This window comes from Ochlerotatus camptorhynchus, unplaced genomic scaffold, assembly GCF_037179485.1.
Source record: "Ochlerotatus camptorhynchus isolate MF236.1 unplaced genomic scaffold, CSIRO-AGI_Acam_v1.1 ptg000262l, whole genome shotgun sequence".
NCBI classification, from domain to species: Eukaryota; Metazoa; Arthropoda; class Insecta; order Diptera; family Culicidae; genus Ochlerotatus; species Ochlerotatus camptorhynchus.
Genome location: NW_027040752.1, coordinates 383,007 through 405,636, shown reverse-complemented (window position 1 = coordinate 405,636; position 22,630 = coordinate 383,007).

Below are 22,630 nucleotides of genomic sequence, written 5' to 3'. Positions count from 1 at the left end.
AAAATCTCGGCCTACCTCGATCTGAAGAATATTTTTTTTTTTCAATGTAAAATAATTAGTCAAATCGACGTTTTACGAGGGCGGACGCATTTTTTTCGATGTTTTCACGTACATTTCACATAAAATTTAATAAGGCACTTAAAACTAGGCCACTTAATGAGAACTATTGTAATAAATTTGGATATTCAACAAGATTATTATACCATCAGTTTCAATTTTAATTATTTTAATAACATCGGATTCATAAATCCTTTTCTATCTTTATTGATGCTTTACTAGTGGAAATGGCTCGGAAAGGGTTTTTATTGTTGCTAAATAGCTTTTATTGTAGCTTTCAAATGGTTCTCAATGCGTTCGTCGTACAACCTTTTGCAGTAAATCAATCTTGAAGAGCTTCGAGAATACACCCTTCAGAACTTTCTCCAGGGTGGGCCAACTAGACATATTCTAGTCTTAATGAGTTTTTGGTGGATGCATTAATGACAAAATAGTATTGACCAGGGTTTTAGGAATGTTGTTTTATAGTTGCTTTGTAGTATTTCATAAAACTTAAACTGTTACTTGGGTGGCACTTGAGCAAAAGGTGAACCAGTGTCGGTGTTGGTGCCCAGTGGTTTCAACACTTCCCCGGCCCGTAAACCTGGTCCGGAACCTGCTTCCTGGTCAGATTTACCCGATGACATAATCTCGATGACTGCAAGTCTAGCCACTGGTCACCGATCGAATTGTCCACGAACCCAACCGTTGCGATTCTGATCGTCCGTGATGAAAACTAAGTCGCCTGTTTTCAGTGGCTTCGAGTCTTCCAGCCTCTTGGTATTCATGTTCAACGATGGTACATATTCCTTCAGCCAGCGCTTCCACAGTTCGTCTGCAACGTATTGGGACCGTTTATTAGTGCTCCGAAGTGCCTCTGCATGATCCGTTGGTCCGATGTAAGGCTCTTTCAGATCGGAGGCACACCCACGCAAGAAATGATTGGCCGTGAGTGCCTCGGCGTCCGACGACTCCTGTGGCACATAGACTAATGGTCTGCAATTGACGATTTCTTCGGCCTCGGCAATAACCGACAAAAGAATCTCGTCGTTCATTCTGTGACCCCCGTTCAAAGTTGCCATGGTCGTCTTCACAGTCCGCACCATGCGCTCCCATATGCCTCCCATGTGGGCAGCCGATGGAAGGTTGAACCGCCAACGCGTCCTGGCATTAGTGAAGACATTGGCACAAGCTGTCCCGATCCGACGAATCTGCTCCTGGAGTTCTTTTTTGGCTTTGACGGACCTCTACGCAGGACGAATCTTCGGATTGCATTGATGCACAAGTCAGCATTCAGTTTGTAGGCTACTTTTAGGTGCACTGCTCTGACCGTCAGGCACGTAAATAGCACTATCCACCTCTTTTCGATGCGACGTCCAACAGTAGTTAATACCTACGTGGCTGAACGGTTTCAGGAAAGGTTTTTTTTATATATATATATATACAGGGGGGTATCTGCTCACAGACACCTGAGAAGGAACTCAGGGTGTGGGGATGGGAGAATTTCACTCCCGACCCACTAAACCTTACCCTGTGCGCTTGGCCCTTAACCTCCCCGGAACCGCCCGAAGGCATTACTTCGTGCGCTGTAGTGCTATGGTGCCTCTCTAGCTATACTCTATCGATCTAGTCGGGCAGTAGGCAACTGCTGCTCGGCACGCCACTGTCGTTGTAATTTCGAAACTATGTGGGTGACCACAGTCACCACCGCGCTCCAGTTCTCGGTGGTACCACACATCCTAGGAACAATTTTATCCGGACTGGTATCCGCTCCGCATAGCGCTCGATACTGGCTCGAAGCGTGGACAGGCAAACATAACGTGTTCGGCGGTCTCCTCGACGCCAGGACACGTGGGGCAGATGGGAGTACTTGCATGTCCGAACCTATGCAGGTAGCTCTTAAAGCAGCCATGGTCTGACAGGAACTGTGTCAGGTGGAAGTTTACTTCCCCATGGCACCTGTTGACCCAGCTTGATACGGAAGGTATCAAGCGGTAGGTCCACCTCCTCTTTGTGCAGTTTTCCCACTCCGACTGCCATCTCGCAGTCGACACCGCGCGCGCATTGTTGCGCACCCCTCGAACGGTCCTCGCGTCATAGCACACCACATCTTCCTTAATGATAAGGCTGATTGGCATCATCCCTGCTATGACACAGACGGCCTCTCTCGAGATAGTGTGGTAAGCACTGGCCACCCTCAAGCACATTAGCCTGTGTGTACTCTCTAATTTCCACCTGTGGCAGTCAATATCCAGTACCGCAGCCCATGCAGGGCCGCCGTATCTGAGGATAGATACTACGACCCCAGCGAAGAGCCTGCGCTTACTGGCATTGACTGCCGAGCTGTTTGACATCATACGGGATAATGCCCCCACAGCCATAGACGCTCTCTTGCAGGCGTATTCGACGTGGCAGCTGAAGTTGAGCTTATCATCGAGCATAACCCCAAAGAGTTTCAGAGAGCGCACAGACCTAATTGTGCTTCCGCCGACTGTACTGACATGCGATTGTTGACTACGACCACTTCCGTCTTGTGATGGGCAAGCTCCAGTTTCCTGGATCTCATCGATTCCTCCACAAGCTTGACGCAGTGGGCCGCTGTCAGCTCTACCTCCTCGAGGGATTCCTCATAGACTGCCAGCGTGACATCGTCGGCAAAACCTACAATTTTCACGCCTACCGGGAATCTTATCCTCAACAATCCATCGTACATGACGTTCCATAATACCAGGCCCAGGATGGAGCCTTGTGGCACTCCTGCGGTGACTCTTACGCTTTTTTCGCCATATTCTGTGTCGTACGTCAACACACGATTCTGGAAGTAGCTTTCCAGAATCTTGTAAAGCCCTCCGGGAATTTGGAGCTGGTGTAGCGAGCGGGCTATCGCCCCCCAGCACGCACTGTTGAACGCGTTCTTCACGTCTAGGGTTACCACCGCGCAGTAGCGAATACCCTTTCGTTTCCGGTGGACCACCTATGCCGTCTGAATGACGTCGCGGATGGCTTCCACCGTGGATCTGCCCTTACGGAACCCGTACTGGCTGCTTGACAGGCCGTCTACACCTTCGGTGAATGCCGACAACCTGTTGAGCAGCCTGTTCGGGAGCAGCGCCAGCTTCTGCCGCTTCCACGCATCTGGGAAGATGCCTACGTCCAGACAGGTCTGAAAAACAGAACGGAACATGTCTAGATTTTCCGCAACGGCCGCCCTCACAGCCACAACCGGGATCCCATCTGGGCCTGGAGCCTTGCCCACCACCAGCGACTTGGCAATATCGCTAAGTTCACTGTTCGTCACTCTAGACACTTCTCCCTGATCCGCGGCCAGGAGTCTACGTCCCTACGCGGGAACAAGAACCCAACGATCAGTACCGCTGGTGATCTCTCCGGGGGTGCCGTCACGCCGCGGGTCTTTGCCATGACCACTTTGTAGGCATCCCCCATGGATTCGTGTTGGTGCTTTGGCATAAGCTGTCAAAGCACGCACGCTTGCGTCTGGCGATCTCTTTATTGAGGGCGGCCTTAGCCGCTCGAAGAGCGACACGGCGTTCCTCCCGACATTCAGTCGTACGACCTCGTTGCATCCTCCTTCTCGCCTGGAGGCAAGACGCCCTGAGGATAGCAATCGACTCGCTCCACCAGTACACCGGTCTATGGCCATGCCTGGGATAGGCTCTCCTAGGCATGGTTGTATCGCACGCCCTTGTCAGCGCTGCTACCAGTTCTTCCCCCGTCAGATCCGGGGTTATTCGCTCCCGCCTCAGAAGGGTGTGACACGTTCCACTGGTAGAGGTGCCATTGTTGGTACTTGTGCTCGACTCTTGTTGACTTTGCACCATTGGCAGTTTTTCGTCATCCGCTTCACGCCGGTTCGCAGCTTGGAGATTTAGAAACGTTGGCATGTCCGTACCGCCGATGGTAATGAGCCAACAGTCTTTCGGTGATTCCGTGGTCTCGTGGGAGGATGATGGGGAATCTTGTATCATACGGAATAAAATCAGCAAGTTTCGTTCTGCCGTCCATCCGCAACACGTCGCACTCGTCCAGGAACGGTTTGCAGCGATAGATGTCACTATTTTTCTCGATCGGAATCCAGTTCTCCAATGGCAGTGGCTGGTTTTTTAAGGTGATCGCCACTTCGCAGGCGAACAACTCGCGTTGTGCCATCTTCCAGAGGACGATTTCCGCCAGTTCAAATTCCTCCTGCTTCAGCGGAGCGATAGTACAATTCACTGCGCAGCCCACCAGCTTTCGCGTTCTCTCTGGTAGGTCTGGAATAACTTCGATAGGCATTAGAGCAATCCGACGTCGGAAGTTCGAGATGAACCTGTAGACACAGCAAATCGTGCCCAACAGAACGTTCCACCGAGAAAAGCGGTTTACGTTGATTATCGGCTCCTCTACTACCGCAGTGGGAAACATGTGGCATGCCCAAAGTTCTTCCGTTGTATTCGGGTCCGGTGGCCTCTGTACAGGCCACATCTCCTCCAGTAGCTGCAGGAACTGAGGTTCAGTAAACCAGGGTCCGTCTGAATCCAAGCTAGGTCCCTTGCCACAATTGGTGAGCATATCTGCAACGTTATCCTTCGTTGGCACCCAGCGCCACTCGTCGATTTTTGTTTCCAAGAGGATTTCGCCGATTCTAAATGCGACGAACGGCTTATACTTCCGTTGATCGGACCGGATCCAAGATAGTACATTCTGTGAGTCGGTCCAGAGTACACGTTTCGTCACATTCAGATCGTGATTGATTTCGACCGAATTTAGCAACCTCGCTCCTAGTACTGCACCCTGTAGCTCTATGCGAGGGATGGACAGCTGCTTCAGCGGGGCCACCTTCGTTCTGGCCATAACCAGCGAGCAACGCGGCCCGTCGCAGTAACAACTCGGAAGAAAGCCGCTCCACCATACGCCTGTTCGCTGGCGTCAACGAACACATGAAGCTGCAGTGTATCATAGGCCTCCGGAAGAGCTCCTTGAAGATAGCAGCGCGGGATTTTCACGTCTTCAATGAGGGGTAGTTTGGATATCCACTAAGACGACCTTGGATAGCATTCATCGTCGATGTCTTGATCCCATTCGCAACCAGTACGTCACAACCTCTGCAACAGGATCTTCCCATGGATGGTAAATGGCGACAGGAACCCAAGCGGGTCGAATAGGCTCATCACACAACGGAGGGCAATCCACTTCGTTGGCCATTGTGCATCGATGAGATACGGTAGCAAATCCTCTCGCAGGTTGGTCGAGAAAGTAAAGACATCTTCGTGCGGGCACCATATAATACCCAGAACGCGCTCAGTCACGCCATCATTGCCGGCTTGCAATGGCACTCTATCGTCCGCTTCCTTTTCTCCAAGTTCTCGCATGAATAATCTGTAATTCGAGATCCAGCTGTGGAGCTCAAATCCGCCTTGAGCATGCACGTATCGAACCTCCTTTGCCCGAGTAATGGCTTCCTCCACCGTATCGCACTGTCGAGATAGTCGTCGACATAAGGCCTGTACTCGAAAAAAATGCACCAGACAAAAGTGTTCGCCAACAATTTATTTTCAGTCGGATTTTCTTGAAACTTTCAGGGAATGAACTAATGCATATCGATTATGTTTCAGCATAATTACTTTATTCATTTTCCTTTCCATCGCTGAAAGCCCACACCTTTCCCTTAAGACCCCTCATTACATTTTGTGCAATGGTGGAGCCGACCTTTTTGGTCACTTTCATCCATTCTTTCTTCAACTCCAGCTCGTTCTTAAGCACCTTGGACGATTTTCGAACTTTGGCCTTCATTATGGCCCAAAATCTTTCCACCGGATGAATCTCTGGTTAATTTGGGGGGTTGGCGGTTTTTGGTACAAAAACAACGTTGTTGTCTCTGTACCAATCCAACGTCGATCGCGCGAAATGGCATGATGCCAGGTCTGGCCAAAATAATGTCTCGCCTCCGTGGGACCGCAGGAAGGGCAACAGACGTTTCTGTAGGCACTCGGTGCGGTAAATTTCGCTGTTGATGGTACCCATTGTGATGTACGGTTTACTCAGTTTACCGCATTAGCATATGGCCTGCCAGAGAAAGTATTTTTTGGCGAATTTATCCACTTTCTTCTTCATTATGTCTTCCGGAACATCAAACCGTGATTTGGCAACGTAGAACTCCAGCTCCAGTATCTGCTTTGCGTCTGCCTTGATGTAGGTTTCGTCATCCATAACCACACACATCGGTTTCGTTAACCACTCTCGATACAGCTCCTTGCGCGGGATTTGGCCGCCGTGTTTTGTTGATCACGCCGGTTCGGTGCCTTCCAGACCTTGAATACACGAGGCCCAGCTCGTTTCATGGTTTGCTGAACGAACCAGGCGGAACACTTTGCCCTCAGAGCCGCGTCGCGAATCGAAAGGTTCGGATTACGCTTGCCATAATCCAACACCTTCCGGGCCTTCACAGGGTCAGCTGTCTTCGATTTTCTTCCACTTCCAGCCCACCGCTCGGACGTCTGGGACTCCTTAAACGATTTTACCACCCGAAACACAGTTGTATGGGTGATTCCCAGTTGTCTTGCGATCCATCTCATGGTCGCAGTCGGATTTTCCATGACGGCGCGCAAAATTCCCCGGCGATTTTCTTCTTGTTTCGATGACATCTCAATAACCACTGACATTTTGCACATGTAACTAATTCACTCCAAACTATTTATACCCAGATTTTCATCAATTTTTACCCACGAATAAAAAATAAAAATTGGGCTTTTTTTTCGAGTACAAGCCTTATAGGAGGCACATGTTTTGTTTTGCCTGTTAAAAATCCAATTCTTAACTAAATTTAATGAGACTAGTTGCAAATGAAAGCTATACTAATATACTTTGATTAGCTCTGAAACGGTCCAGATTGAAACCAAGTGGCCAACGGGAATCAGTTTCAAGGAGAAAAAAAAATTCTTTCTTTAATTGTAACAGGAAAGCCAACTTCCAACTGAATTTAATTTGCATTGTCGTCAAAAATGCTTGACATGTGTCATCCATACATAACAATGGGGCACAATATGTTCTATGATCTGGCAACTCTGGTGCTTTTTTATACAAAGTGCGATTCTAACCGGCTCTTAAATTTAACGTTTTTTCCGCTGTTACAGTGAGAAATTGTTTACGAGTGTTTAGAGCACACAGTGTAATAGTGCTAAGCAGTGTTGGAAAAGTTCGCGATATTTCACGAAGTTCACCAAGAGAAAAGTTCGCGAGTAATAGTGAGTTTTCGCGAACTTTTCCATCACTGGTGCCAGTGTTGGGAAAATATAAAAAAAATCAAATCTCACCAACGCCCAAGATCACGCTTGATTTTCGTAGACAAAAATCAACAAGCCAACTACTGCGGTTGATATTGCAAGCTGTGATATCGCAGCTCGGAATATCAAGCTAACAAAACTCACCAACTGCAAATCTCACCAAACTGTGGTGAGATTGAGTTTAATGATTTTTGCTTTACACCCGGATGCAACCGAAACATCCATAACGGCTTGCAGCAGTCCCTTCGCGTCTGCCATCGGTGAAGATTGAAAAGAGATAGCAAACTATGCTTTCTCTTTCTAAAAAAAAAACGATGTGCAATGGAATCATTTTTGTGTCGATTCAACTCTCAGCTTGTTTTTTGTACGTTGTGAATAGTCTCGCAATATCAAAGGAGCTTGTTAAACCAATATCAAGCATGATATTTTGTTCCAATATCATTTAAGAGATGAACTAGCCTATGGCTAAAAATCTCTATAATAAAGTAAAAAAAAAAAAAATTCCAATATCACGCCTGATATTGCGAGTGCATGAGAGCGGAAAAATATCAATTGATTTCTGATTTTGCCAACAATGTCTGGTGCTAAGGATCTTTTTTTGTATGCAAGTAGGTCGAGAGGTGCAAATTTCGTGTGAATAAATCCGAGTGGTTTGTGAACAATTCTCGATGAACATTTCAAATAGTCCTATCTGCTTTGATCGATTCTCTTCATCGACTTTCTCTTTTCATAACCACTGCTATGCAAACAGATTTCGCGCTAATTCTACCACATAGTTTGATAAAGGAGGTTCTTATCTAGCGTACAAAACGTCAAATACAACAGGGAAAGGTTTTACAGCTTAGTTATTAACGAAAGAGAAAGTCGATGAAGAGAATCGATCAAAGCAGATAGGACCATTTGAAATGTTCATCGAGAATTGCATGATCACAATGGCATACAGCAGTCGGAAATGTTATTGAAATATTTTACCAAAAATGAAAACTTAAAATGGGAACAGGAAGTGGTGTATTGGTGGTATTCAAATTTTAAATATTATTGATGTCCGCAAAAACATATCCCTTCTTGCGTGGTTTTCTAGCAATCCCAAACCTTACGAACCATGAGTGAATCGAAGATGGAGATTGCCACACTTGATTGGCAACCCTGGTATACCTTGCAAGTGGTTTTGAGATTGTCCCACATCTTTCGCAAGTTTAAAGTGAAAACGCTACGTATATTCGCGAGTGATTGCTTAACGGTGCGACTAAGTGGTGTAGTCTATAAAACGAGTGCAGTAAGGTAGGGGCGTGCATATATTTGGTGATAATTATCATTAATTAGTTCCTACAATAGTGCCACAAAGGAACAATTAAATAAGCGGATCGATATCGTTTCTGATATCAAGCCCGCCTTGCATGCAAGATCCTGTTGGTTCATACGATCTGCTATCTCGTGCAGCTGTTGTTGTTTATTACCGTAGATATATTGTTGTGAAAGGAATTGTATGTTCCCGTGGCACAAATTGAATATGCATGACTAGTTTGTGTATATAGAGAAGAAAACAAAGTGTGTTGTTGTTTGGTTTAGAAATGTGATGGTATGCAGTAGGCAGAAAAAATTATTACTGAAAGTAGTGCTTTCTGTGATTTTTATTTATTTTTATTTTTTTATGGTCTATGCCTAGACATATAGTCACGCTGAATATAGTTAGAAAATAAGTTCTTGAAATATTATAATTTTATTTCTGAATAAAATATCCACCCAATTCGCCTCTCACCTTTTTGGTATTATCTTTATTCTTCTTGAATCTCACTTAAATAATTGAGATCGCTTAGTATAAACATATAAAGCAACCATGATTGCTTTATGCCAAGATCTAAGGGTGTCAAAAACTGTTTTATTCCCTTTATTATAGGCTTTAAGAACGTATTGCGATGGAGACTAATAGAGAATTGATGGAAGTTGAGGATCAGCTGCGAGATAATTCGTTGGAGGAAGTAAATTCATGTTCCTCTTCGATCCTTAACTCTTACGGACATGGAGATGACGGTGACATCTACGATGATGACGACGATTATGAGGACGGCATAAATGTGAATCTGTTGTCGACAGCTGCTACTACTGAATCCAACGAGGAAAATGTTGGAATCAAGAAGACGAAAAAGGAGGTAAATGCTCCTCTTATGCTTGCTGCTAGCGGTAACTCTGCTGAAGTTGATACCGAATCACCGATTGAGGCTACAGTTCCAAAAAAGGCCAAGCGTCTGAATGGAGCTGCTAAAAAGAGGCTCAAATACTTGGTAGCTCATGTTCATTCCTATGATGATGCTCGTGTATTGGCTGAGAAGCCTTTCAAAGTACCGTATTCGGATCCAAACAAGCGTCGCAGAAATGCAGAGCTAAGCGAATCCAATTGTAGCGATACCAATCCACCTAAAGGAAGGAAAGAATAAAACCAAAGTTCGGAAGCTGCCTGTTCCGGTCGGGTCACATGATTATCATCTGTAAGAATCACGACACCGCCAAGTGGTTAAAGACTACAATTCACAGTATTAAGCCATGGGAAGAAGCTCGTCTCATTGCAGTCGATGAGAAAGATATTCCTCGGCCTGAAATACTACTTGGCTTCTTTCCACGCAGTGTTGAGGACACAAATGAGGACATCCTTGCATATTTGGAAAGTCAAAATGAAGGGTTAATGGTTGATTCCTGGAGAACTATTAAGAGATACACGGTCAAACAGCATCACGTGGAGCTTGTCTTCACTGTTGATGCTGTTTCTATGAAGACTCTGAAAGACTGCAAATTTACTGTGGATTACAAATTTGGAGTTGCCTATATAAGGAAAAAAGCCTCCACGAAATCAGATAATACTAGAGATAAACAAGGTCTCCGCGGATTTCGCGGATCGATTTTAGAAAATCTTGTAACAGCCCTGAAAATATCTCGAGTTCCCAAACAAGATAGAAAGGTACTGTTTTCGGCATAGTTGTTCAGGAGGTCAAGGATTTTTCGCAAGTGGACAGTAGTTCAGTGTTTTCTCACTATGCGGCGCTACTATAGATGTGAAACTCTTGCATATAAAATATCTCTAGATCCTGACCAGATAGAAAGTAAATGTATTCGGCAAAAATTTCCAAGAAGTGAAGATCTTTTTGTTGGGTGACAATAGTTCAGAATGTTCTCATTATGCGGTGCTAGTATATACGTGCCTTTCTCGCATATTCAATAGCTCGAGATCTTGATCAGCTAGAAAGTTGCTGTCTTCGGCAAAGTTGTTTAGGGGTGAAGACTTTTTGGCTGGTAAACATTAGTTAATAATTTTCTCACCACGTGGCGTTAGTATACATGTTAACTTCTCGCATATGCTATATCTCGAGATCCTGATCAGATAGAAAGTTACTGTCTACGAAAAAGTTGTTCAGGAGGTCAAGGTGAAAATTCTGAACTATTGTGCACCAAGCAATAGGCATTGACCTCATGAACAACTTTTTCAAAGACAGTAATTTTCTACCTGTTCAGAATCTCGAGCTTAGCATACGCGAGAATTGTACACGTTTACTAGCGCGATGTGGTGAAAAATTTCTAGGCTACTGTCCACCAGCCAAAAAGTCTTGACCCCCTGAACAAGTTTGCCGAGCAAAAACAGTAACTTTCTATCTACCCAGGATCTCGAGCTGTTGTATATGCGAGAATTGCATGTGTATACTAGCACCGAGTAGGGATGACTTCCGGAAAAACTTTGCCAAAGACATTTACTCTTTATCTAGTCAGGATCTACTGATGTATCACTTACGAGAACTTAACATGTATACGTGCACTACCTAGTGAGAAGATTCTGAACTACTGTTAATCAGCAAAAAGTCTTTGATCTCCTGAACAGCTTTGCCGAAGACAGTAACTTTCTATCTGGTCAGGATCTAGAGATTTTCCATGTTGTAACCATTTTTTTTTTTTTGACAAATCATGCTAAAAATTAAAAGCGCTTCACGGGCCGCGCGTTGGTGAACACTGTTTTAAAGAGTAAAACAATTGCAAACCCCTCATACGCTTGTATAAGAACGAATGTGGCTACTCCAAAACATCTAAAATAGGTTCCGGCCTCGGTTCCTGTATAGTTTTTAGAAGCACCTCTTATTCTCTACAGAATCATTCATTTATATAATCAAAACACGCCGTGAGTCATACTGGTTGTGAAATTGAAATCGAGCGCGTCGTGTTTCTCAGCAACAACTGTACCGAATAGGACACACCAATAACAAAATGAAAGCTGCCATTGTTCCATAGAACGTTAGATTATACCGTTAGAGCATAAAAGGGTCAGATCACAACTTTGATGGATGAATTTAGGTTTTAGTGGTAGGGGCGGAAGAGGAGCTAGGGGTGTAATAAGAACCCTTACTATTTACCATTTGCTTCGAAACTTCGTTTTATTTTACTCAAATTATAAGCAAAATCTCTTTAAGGTTAATGCTCGAACGCGATGACAGCGGAAGCGGAACTCCAATCTAAATAAAATAGGATGGAAAACTAGCAAGAACTACCTCGACATCGGTTACACATCTTGCCGTCTCACGGAATGATGGCGAAACAGGTGGAGATCGATGCGATGAAGGTTCATCTTGTGGAATGCCGAATACGGAACCTGAAGAATGTTTAAAAATCAGAATTTAAGAATCTGCTACATATAAAGGTAAAAAATGCGGATGGCCATTGCATTTGAAAACTAGTTTTTAACTTTTGCACTGTAAAATCTACATATGAAAATGCTTGAATCGAAATTAAATACAGATTCAAAATTTAATAATAAATTCACAGGAATTCCCGCATTTCAGCCGGAGGTTTTCAAATTCCCGCATATACTGCATTCCTCGTATAAGTTGCCAGTAGCCACCTAGAAAAGGCAATAAAAAAGTAATACAATACCTGAATGGTTTACCGTTCTGTCCAACGCCAACAGTTTCACCACAGCCTCTTCGCATGATGAAAGTACGCTCATCTTATTTTGGCCGCCACCCGTAGATTGAGATTCCTTCTTGTTATGCGCAAGCTTATGTTTGACATTTTGGCGGTAATCCGACCAAACCTGAAATAGAGTCAAGCAATTGAAAAGCTTCTATGAATACTTAATTATGGTACAAATGCAGGATATGTTTAGGTTTCTTCATTCGAGCGCCATTAAGAGCCGCTAGGAAGTTATCACAATAAAGGAAAACATGTTCAATAGTTACCTTTTGCCACCCCTCAACAGTTCTCATGGGAGGGCCCAGTCTGTTCAGCTTTTTGTGGATACCGTCCCACATTTCCGTGTAGTTTTGGCTCGATATGTGCATCGCCTCGCAAAACTTTTGGCCCTTGGCTACTGGAGGATGTTCCTCCAACATCGATTCAAGCATTTCAAATTGTTTGCGACTTGTAACGCGCACCCTGAAATTAGAACAGTTTACGTCAAAACAATATAAATTTGATCACAATAAAAAAAAACTTACTTCTTCACCTCCATGTTTTATGCTTTTTAACGCCAGTCGACAACTCAAACCGTCACGACTCGGAAAGTCACGATGCACCGACAAAAGTCGATATAAAGCGAAAGTCGGAATACAGTGAGAGTTCATGCGGGTTCATTCACAGTGACCTTTCTCACTGCATTCGACAACTGGAATCGCTCAAGTAAAGTGAGTCGAATCATCTCACCTCATCCCATTCGTAGAATAAACACATCTATATCCAGCGAAGTCGAGAAATTTTCCAACCCGAAAAATGTATAGACAAGACCGGGAGTCGAACCCAGCCGCCTCCAGCATGGTCTTGCTTTATAGATCCGCTTTTGCATACTGAGCTATGAAAGGTTTAAACATCTACCAATTAAATTTTAATATTATTGAAATTTATTACCTCTTTTCAATATCGAAAGTTTTCCTCTCAGGCTGCCTTGAAAGAATTTCTTCTAGAACTGCTGTGGCTTTTTCTTATCCTTTCAAAATATGCATCACTAGCAGTTGTTGAAGCCTGAGGCATCTTCTGACTTTTAAAGTTTTCTTAATTCATTCTATCTGCAGTTTCAGCTAAGTTTTCTGGTGAACTTTCACAATGCAATTGCTGTTGTGAAGACTGTTCTGTCTCGGTTTGAACGTGGCTTAGTTTCATTTTCTTCTGTCGGGAATATTGATATTGTGGATTGATTCGAACTTCTTTTAGTTCCTAACGCCTCTAACCATTCCGGTTCGGGTATGTTTAGTTTTCTCGCCTTTCTATTGCATTTTAGGGTCCGCGTCTTCTTCGTCATTTCATTGTGTATTTTTGCCATTTGACCTTTTATGAGTGTGTTCAATATACTTTAAAAAAGTTTTTCATAGCAAATAGCGCACACTATGTCTTTATAACCTTGATAATCAACGTATTCCATCAATCGTGTTTTCACCATGCTTCGATGCTCTTTGATGAAATCAAAAAACTTTTCCCTGAATGCAATCTGGAGAGTAATACCGATTTCTAGAGCTGAGCTATTCGGAATGTAATAGTTTTCCGCACCCATAAGCTGTTTTTAGCCTAGTGAAGCTATAGTGGATGTTTTCATTGGCGTCACTTTGTTCTGTCTTGAGATTATTCCTGCATAATACATGTACTTATTTTTTTCAAAAGAGCACCAACCACGTAGACCAGCGCATTTACTTCGGAGAAGTCGGGGAGATCAACATCTTCTTACTAACGAAGGTTCAAAACATTGTACTACTCATTCCGTATCGAGCGCCGAACCAGTTAACAGCATCCTGGTCTCTTCATACGACACTCTTTTTTTTACCGCGTTTCCATCGCTCTCGTGTTAAAAAAAGTGTTCAGGTGAATCGCGCACGGTTTTCGGAAGCAGCTATCGTAAGCTGAGTCTTACGTATAGACTGTCCATCTTTAACCCAGTGATCGATCATATTAAAATCATCCCCAACATCATCGCACCATCTCCGTCAATAGCAGCAATAGAGATTGCTAAAGTATGATTGTGTCAGTGATTTGTTTTCATCGGGAAAATTTTCCGCTATGAAGTTTTTTTTCCCGATGAAAACATTTTGCGTATACGTATACGTGATGTAGTGTGCGTACGATAAACGTCAGCAATCTCTATAGTAGCAGCAGCAAACGGAATACCTAGCTGCACCAGCTGATAGGTTGTTTACACAACCGGCACAAGTATAGTACAATACATTTTGCAAGTCCATTGCCTCCCTATTGTAGTTTTGTTTTGCCTCGTGGTGCGTGGCTCTGTCTCTCACCCCTGGTAAGGGAGTATGGTTCATAGTGAGACAACTTGTTGCAACTAGATATAAGTTTTTTTTTCTCGATTTTTTTGACGTAGGACTACGTCTTTGATTTCAATATGGGGGTACACTTTGTGAAAACCGAAAATGGAACATGTAACAAATTAAGAAAGATTTTGAACGTTAATAACTCAGCTACCTCTGGTCCAATTTCAATAATTTTATCACCAATCGATCAGAACATGATTTTCAACAAGAAACTATTGAAAAACTGGTAAATGTCCAGCATTGTCCAAAAGCGTCGAATTAACTAACAAATCCACCAATTACCTACATGCATCTGCTGCTTCCCCAGCACAGTCGTCAGAGAGTAGTAAGTAGACGAAACAAGTCGAAGTGGCATTCGCCTTCGATCCTCAGGCGCGTGCGAATAGGGAGGATGGAATTGCGTAATATTTAGCACACTCATCGCCATACTCAGAACCAAACGCAAATTCTTCGAGGTATCCACCATCCGTTGTCTGGCTCGCCGTGGCGGTGTCTGACGTATCTCCGGTTTGATTTACGAGGTGTGCTGAAGGTGTTCCTGAAAAATGAGATCCGTGATGCTGTCACCTACACTAAACACGCCAAGCGTAAGCGGCCATGGATGTCATCTACGTTTTGAAGTGACAGAGACGCACTCTGTTTGGTTTCAACTTTGGCAACAAAACGACTCTTTTCAGGGCCACCAAGCTTATTATAGTAAAGAGTAGGAATAGAATTCATCTGCCTGTTTGTCCATATTCAGAACCAACGATCACACAAAATGCTCATGTGATCAAACTGGAAGCAGGGATACAAATAGTTTTGATCAACCTTGATCAACTTTGAATCGCCACAGCCGGATATTTTCGATGGAAGAAGCAACAATCTAGCATCTAATTCGACGAAGACGGCAGGAAACATTTCTGGATCAACAATAGAATAGGGCCCATCAGCATTTGTAAACAAACCGTTCCAAAGTCTCACAAATCGAAGGCCGCTCACACAAACCAACACCAACATCTTGTAGGTAGAAGTTTCCCCTATCCGATGATGGTGTTGGTTTGCGTGGGTGGCCTTCGCTTTGTGAGTAAAGGGCTTTGGAACGGTTTGTTTACAAATGCTGATGGGCTCTTTTCTATTGTTGATGCAGATTTGTGAAGCCGAGTTATTTACGAAAGAGAGTGTCGATGAAGAGAATCGATCAATGTAGATAGGACCTATTGAAAAGTGACGCGAGATTTGTTTTCCGTATTGAGCTCCAATGCTACCGACGCCAGGGAGGCAGCTCCCAGAGATGTTATACCTTAGAACATGCCGATGGCGCCGACTGAGATTGGACCCAGGCCTACTGGGGTGAGAGGTAATTACGCTAACCACCGGTGCCGATATCTATCACGGCGAATGAGAACGACCCAAATTTGAGTTTAGTTATCTCAGAAATAAGTGCAGGAACTCAGCGATGAGTAAATATTCCTCATGTTTTCCAGGTTTTTCCAGGATTTTCCAGGGAAAAATTCCGAATTTGAGAAAAGTAAAGATTGGATTCACTCAGTCTATTGGTACTACTCCGAGACTGAATAAAATTTTCGTCAATTTCCTCATTTTCTGGCAGATTTTTTAGGTTTTCCACAGGAAATCATGAGACAAATTTACTCATCGCTGAGTTCCTACACTTTTGGCGATTATGAGTGAACTAAACTCAAATTTGGGGCGTTCTCATTCGCCGTGTACGCAAAAAGAAAATAGCCAGTGTCGCTACTTGATAGCAAACTACTCATAATGGGAGGAGCCTTTGTAGCTTTTTTACCACTTGGTTGCACATCATTCTGCTTTAATCTAAAAAGATATAAAGCAGCGCTGCTGTCTGGTATCAGCTCTTCGTTCGTTCGTTCGCAAGTCGAATTAGCTCCGCGTTGTGTAGTGACGCTCTCGCTGACCCAGCCATGGGTAAGAAATCGCGCGGTAACGCGAGTGCCGGTTTACCAGGAAAACAGACTCTCCCAGGAGACGGCGCGACCACCGAGCCAGCCCAGAAGAAGCAGAAGAAACCCCCATTGCCCATCCCGACAGGCGTTGCGGACCCGCAGCAAGGGCCTCCCGGAACTAAACGACCCAGACCTGAAGACAGCAGCGCCACCGTATCAGCAGCAAAAAAGCTGCTGAGCAACAATCCGTTCTCCGCCCTGCAGAACGGAGCCCAGCCGCAGTCGGACCCTGAGACGGTGCCGAAAAAAGTTAAGTTGCCACCCTTCTATGTGAAGGGCTTCCCTCCCGGGCTATGGGAGCAGCTGGATTTCTACATTAAGCAGGGCCTTCGCTGCACCATTCAACGGTGCACGGAAGGCTACAAACTGATGGTCCCGGCCGAAAAACACTTCAACGCAGTTCAGGCCCTCTTGGACAGAATGAAGCTGGAGTACTTCTCCCTCGACATCGAGGCCACCAAGCCGCTGAAAGTGGTGCTGCGCGGGCTCCACGACATGGACACCACCACCTTAATGGACGAGATTAAGGCGAACGGCCTCAAGCCGGTCGAAGTCCACAAGATGACCCGCAGCAAGGCCATCAAGTATCGTGACCAGCTCTACCTGGTCCATCTGGAGAAGAACTCCACAACCGTGAAGGATCTCAAGACGACACGCACACTGTTCCACATCGTAGTGAAGTGGGAGCGGTATAAACCCACCCACCGTGGCGTCACTCAGTGCTCGAACTGCCTATTGTTCGGGCACGGCACCAGGAATTGCCGCATGGCCAGCCGCTGCATCAAATGCGGCAAAAACCACAAGATCGACAACTGCGACAGCATCGAGGAAGCCACTCCCACATGCGCCAACTGCGGTGCCGCCCACAAGGCCACGAGTAAGGCCTGTCCGAAGCGGGCCGAATACGCCGAGATCCGGAAGAAGGCCTCGTCCAACAGCCAGCCCGGTCGCAAGAAGGTTCCAGAAAACAACGCGCAGAACTTTCCTCCGTTATCACCGGTCCAATCACGGCCAATTCCAGTGTTGCCGCCGCTCCCGCTCAACCAACAGTTGGCTGCCGCTGCAGTACCCGGTCAAGCCTCCGGGCCATCGACGGATCCCCCTGCTCCGGGATTGGCCGGTACAACCGGTGAAGCTACAGACGATTCTCCGCTGTCAACGGATGAGATCGTCACACTGTTGGCCCAGGCCATCATCATCAAGCGCACCTGCGCAACAAGAACACAACAGCTCCAAGCTATCATCTCCTTCGTCGCTAATTATGGACCGTGAACCCATAAAGATCGCCAACTGGAACGCTCGCTCCGTAGGGGCGAAAAACATTGAGCTTGCAGACTTCCTCCGCAAGCACGACATCGACGTGGGCCTTCTCACCGAGACCCACCTCAAGACCGGTGACAGCTTCTGGCTGCCCGACCACAGCATTGTCCGGCTTGATCGCACCAGCTCCAGGGGGGGCGGTGTCGCGGTCATCATCAAGAAAGGCATCAAGTACTGCACCCTACCCCACTACCGCACTTCCATCATCGAGGCCGTCGGCGTTGAGGTGGAAACATCGACCGGAAACGTCCGGTTCATCGTTGTCTACTGCCCCCGGCAATGTACCGTTAGCAATGGTACAGCACAGCAGTTCAAGAACGACCTTGCCATCATAACCCACACCAATGCCCGCTTTGTAATCGGAGGGGACCTGAACGCCCGGCACGAAGCCTGGCGGAACTACCAGCAGAACCAGAACGGCCACTTGCTATTCGACCATTCCCAGCATGGTCTCTATTCCGTCTGGTTTCCGGACGAACCAACCTTCACATCACCGACGGGCAACCCATCGACGCTGGACCTGTTCTTGGCAAACACCAGATTAGCCAAGCCGGTTGCCGTCAACGACCTGAGTTCGGACCACCAACCGGTGCTGACCGAGCTGGGCTACAACGTGGCCCCTGCACCGTGCCAGCGGAAGGACTACCATCGAGTCAACTGGGTCCAGTTTCGACGCGTGGTCGACCGCCACATCGACGACAACCCACCGCTCGACACAGTGGAGGACATCGACCGGGCCCTGGAGGGTCTCCATCAAGCCATATCCGTGGCTGACGAAGAGTGCGTTCGACGAGTTCCTGTGAGGGGTAAGTTTCAAGCAATTGATTCCCACACCAAACTCTTGATTCGGCTCAGAAATGTTCGTAGACGCCAGTTTCAGCGGACTGGGGATCTGCAGCGTAAATACGAAATGGTCGATCTGAATCGGCAGATCGCTTCCAGAATGGTCTCAATCCGGAACGAGAGTTTCGGGCGGCTCGTTCAGAACCTGGACGACCGTTCCAGACCATTCTGGAAGGTTGCCAAGGTGCTGAAGTCTCACCCCAAGCCCATTCCACCACTTAGAGTCAATGACGAACGGCTTATCACCAACGAAGAGAAGGCCAATGCAATTGGGGAGCACATTGCCCAGTCGCATTTGCTTGGCTCTAAAATCCCAAGTCCACTCGAGAACCAGGTTGCGCAGTGCGTCCTGACGTTAGATGCCTCCCCTTGTGCCGTCCCTCCAGAAGAACGGATTACAGAGGAACAAATTTGCTCAGCGCTGAAACACAGTACGAACATGAAGGCTCCCGGGTTTGACGGAATATTCAACCTAGAGTTGAAAAATCTCAGCGCGAGGGTGCACTCGCTGCTGGCTGCCATCCTCAACAGATGCTTGGAGCTGCACTACTTTCCAAGCATCTGGAAGGTGGCAAAAATCATCCCGATCCGCAAACCTGGGAAAGACCCTTCACTACCGTCAAGCTACAGACCGATTAGCCTGCTCTCAGCGCTGAGCAAGCTGTTCGAAAAATTGATCCTCAGCCGACTAAACAAGTTTGTGGAGGAACATGACATTCTTCTTCCGGAACAGTTCGGGTTCCGCAAGGGGCATTCCACCAATCATCAGCTAGTGCGGGTGATGAATAACATCCGAAGTAACAAAGCTGTATCCAAGTCCACAGCCATGGCCTTGTTAGACGTCGAAAAGGCGTTTGACAATGTCTGGCACGACGGACTTATATACAAGCTTTGTAACTCCAACTTTCCACCATACCTTGTGAAAATCACCCGTAACTATCTCCAGCAAAGGTCGTTCAGGGTGTCGTTGAATAGTTCCCTTTCGGGACAATTTCCGATCCCAGCAGGTGTTCCGCAAGGGAGTCTGCTGGGACCACTGCTTTACAGCATCTACACGTCGGACATCCCTCCTCTAGGAGACGGTTGCGTGTTCTTTCTGTTTGCAGATGACACCGCGATAGCCGTCAAGGGTAGGATGCCTCGTGAAATTACGAACAAGCTCCAACGATGCCTTGACACCTTTACTGATTATGCCACCACGTGGAAAATCAAAATCAACGCCTCGAAAACCCAAGCGATCATGTTCCTTCACAGACAATCATTAAAACTTAAACCGTCTCCCTCCTGTACCGTAATAATGGATGGTACAAGGGTCGAGTGGTCCACTGATGTTACTTATCTCGGGATGTTGTTCGATGAGAAGCTCCTGTTCCGCTCGCACATAGAGAAAACCCTAGTTAAGTGCTCCGCCTTGGTTAGGTGTTTGTATCCGCTCATTTGCCGCAGATCCCGCCTCTCAAGGCAAAACAAACTGGCTGTTTACAAACAGATCATAGCCCCCGCGATCTTCTATGCCGCCCCGGTGTGGGAATCGTGCGCTCAGACCCACAGGAACAAAATCCAGGTTGCACAGAATAGAGTGTTGAGGATGATCCTAGATCGTCCATTCGACACAAGAATAGCAGACCTCCATCAAGAGGCAGAAATTCCCAAAGTAGATTCCAAAATTGATGATATGGCAACTAAATTTATTCAAAAATGCAATCTTTCTGAACATGCTTTAATAAGCAATTTGTACATAGTAGGTTAAGTGTATATAGTAGAGTAGGTTAGTTTTAAGCTGTAAATAGTAGTATTAAGTAGTTTCTCTTCAAATTCTAAAAACAAAACAAACCAATCCCACCAAGGTGGTCGACCGTGTACTAAGTCTAGGACTAATTCTGTAAAACAAATTTTGAATTTTGCCCATACCTAAAGATGAAGAAAGCAATTAAATCACTTAGTAAAAATTTATATGGTAATCGTCCAAGTTAAACTAAAATAAAGATCATTTAAATTAACTGGTATCAGCTCATTTTCGCTTCGGACGGCGTGGTGAGCAAAAGTGGCAGTAGGTCGTGGCAAAGGAGGTGCTAATCGTCATCGCAAATTCTTCGAGATAACCACCATCCGTCGTCTGGCTCGCCCTCGCAGTGTCTGACGTATCGCCGGTCTGATCTACGAGGTGTGCTGAAGGTGTTCGTGGAAAATGAGGTCCGTGATGCTGTCACCTACACTAAACACGCCAAGCGTAAGTGGCCATGGATGTCCTCTTCAATAAAACGGCCCTTTTCAGGGCCATCAAGCTTACATCAGTAAAGAGTTGGAATAGAATTTATCTATGCTTGTTTGTCCATATTCAGAACCACAAGCCCCCAACGACCACACAAACTTGGAAGCAGGGATGCAAGTGATTTTGATTGATACAGGGTGGCCAGCAAACCGGGAAATCCGGGAATACCGGGAAATATCCGGGAATTTGGAAAGTAACCGGGAAAACCAGGGAAAAACCCGTGAATTCTGCAAGAGAACCGAGCAAATAAATTAACCATATCATAGTAACAAATTTTTACATCAGAATTTCAGAATAAACCATTAAAACAGAGTGATCCTTTAGCAAATGAATGTCTTGCTCTATTTGTTGCATAATTTTCTTCAGTATACCGTCTTATTGTTTTTAGAATTTAATCACTCAGCAATATTGCAAATTGATTTTTGCCGTTTCAATTTCAGATGTAAAGTGCATGGTCCTCTAAAGAAAATATTGAAGATGCTGGAGTTTGGTAACAAATATTTGTAAAAACCGAAACTGAATTATTCTTTTCCGGGGTTTTAATTTTTCGTTGTTCAAAATTCGCATGATGAATTCCAGAATTAACTTGGAATTCTGCTCTGAATTATCTTGAAATTGTTCTGAAATAAACCAGAAAACACTCCGCGTAATAATTACCGTTGAATTCTTTTAGGAATTTTCTTCCAACCCCTTCTAAGAATTTATTGGAATCCTTCATATAATTCCCGTTCCCGCCTATCCGGAACTTTGATTCCTTTAAAAATCTTTTCAAATATTTCTTTTAACTCTATTCAAAACAAAAGAAATCTTTCGAAAATTAATTTATAAACCCCTTGGAGTATTTTAAAGAATTTCTTTCTAATTATCAGCATTTTTTTTGGAATCAATTTTGTTTGGGTTATGTGATGAAGCATTCGCACTAGGGTTTAAATTATTGCCAGAACATTTTAAGAACTCTGTTTCTTGTTGAATTCCGATCATAATTCTCTTGGAATTCTTCTTAAAATTCAGAACCACGTAGGAATTTTCTGCAATGTTTTATTTTTATTTTCACAATTCTTTTTTAAATCTACTAAAATTACCTAACAGTTTAATTTAGAACTTGCATTCTTCTCCAAAGAAATCCTTCCAAATTTATTCAACAATTTCTATGGATTTCATGTAAGAATAATTCTGGAAATCTGCTCTTCTCCTTCGAAGACTGTGTGGGAATCCTTCTCAATGTTTGTTTTTAATCAACACTTTGAATTCTTTTAGATTTTACTAAAAATTGCCGGGTTTGTCCGCCAGATTCTACAGATTGCTATGTAATTTGTTATTACCCTTAAAATGCTTCCTAGTCTCAGAGCGTGACAATTATGACTCCACGACTCATAGGTATGATGTTTTTTTTTATAAATTTGTGATCTTGAGAAAAATTCAAAATTTCACATATTAATTATTGTTTCTCCAAATCTTGCATCACGAAGCATGTTATTAATCACAAATTTTGAAGGAAAGTTCTAGTTTCAGACTCTACACAAATTTCAAAGCTCCAGAATCTTGGGAATCTTCTTAAATCACATTTTTTTATCCTATCAGTAAATTTTGTTTTTTTTTTTTTTTTTGTTGCATATTAACAACCGGGAATTT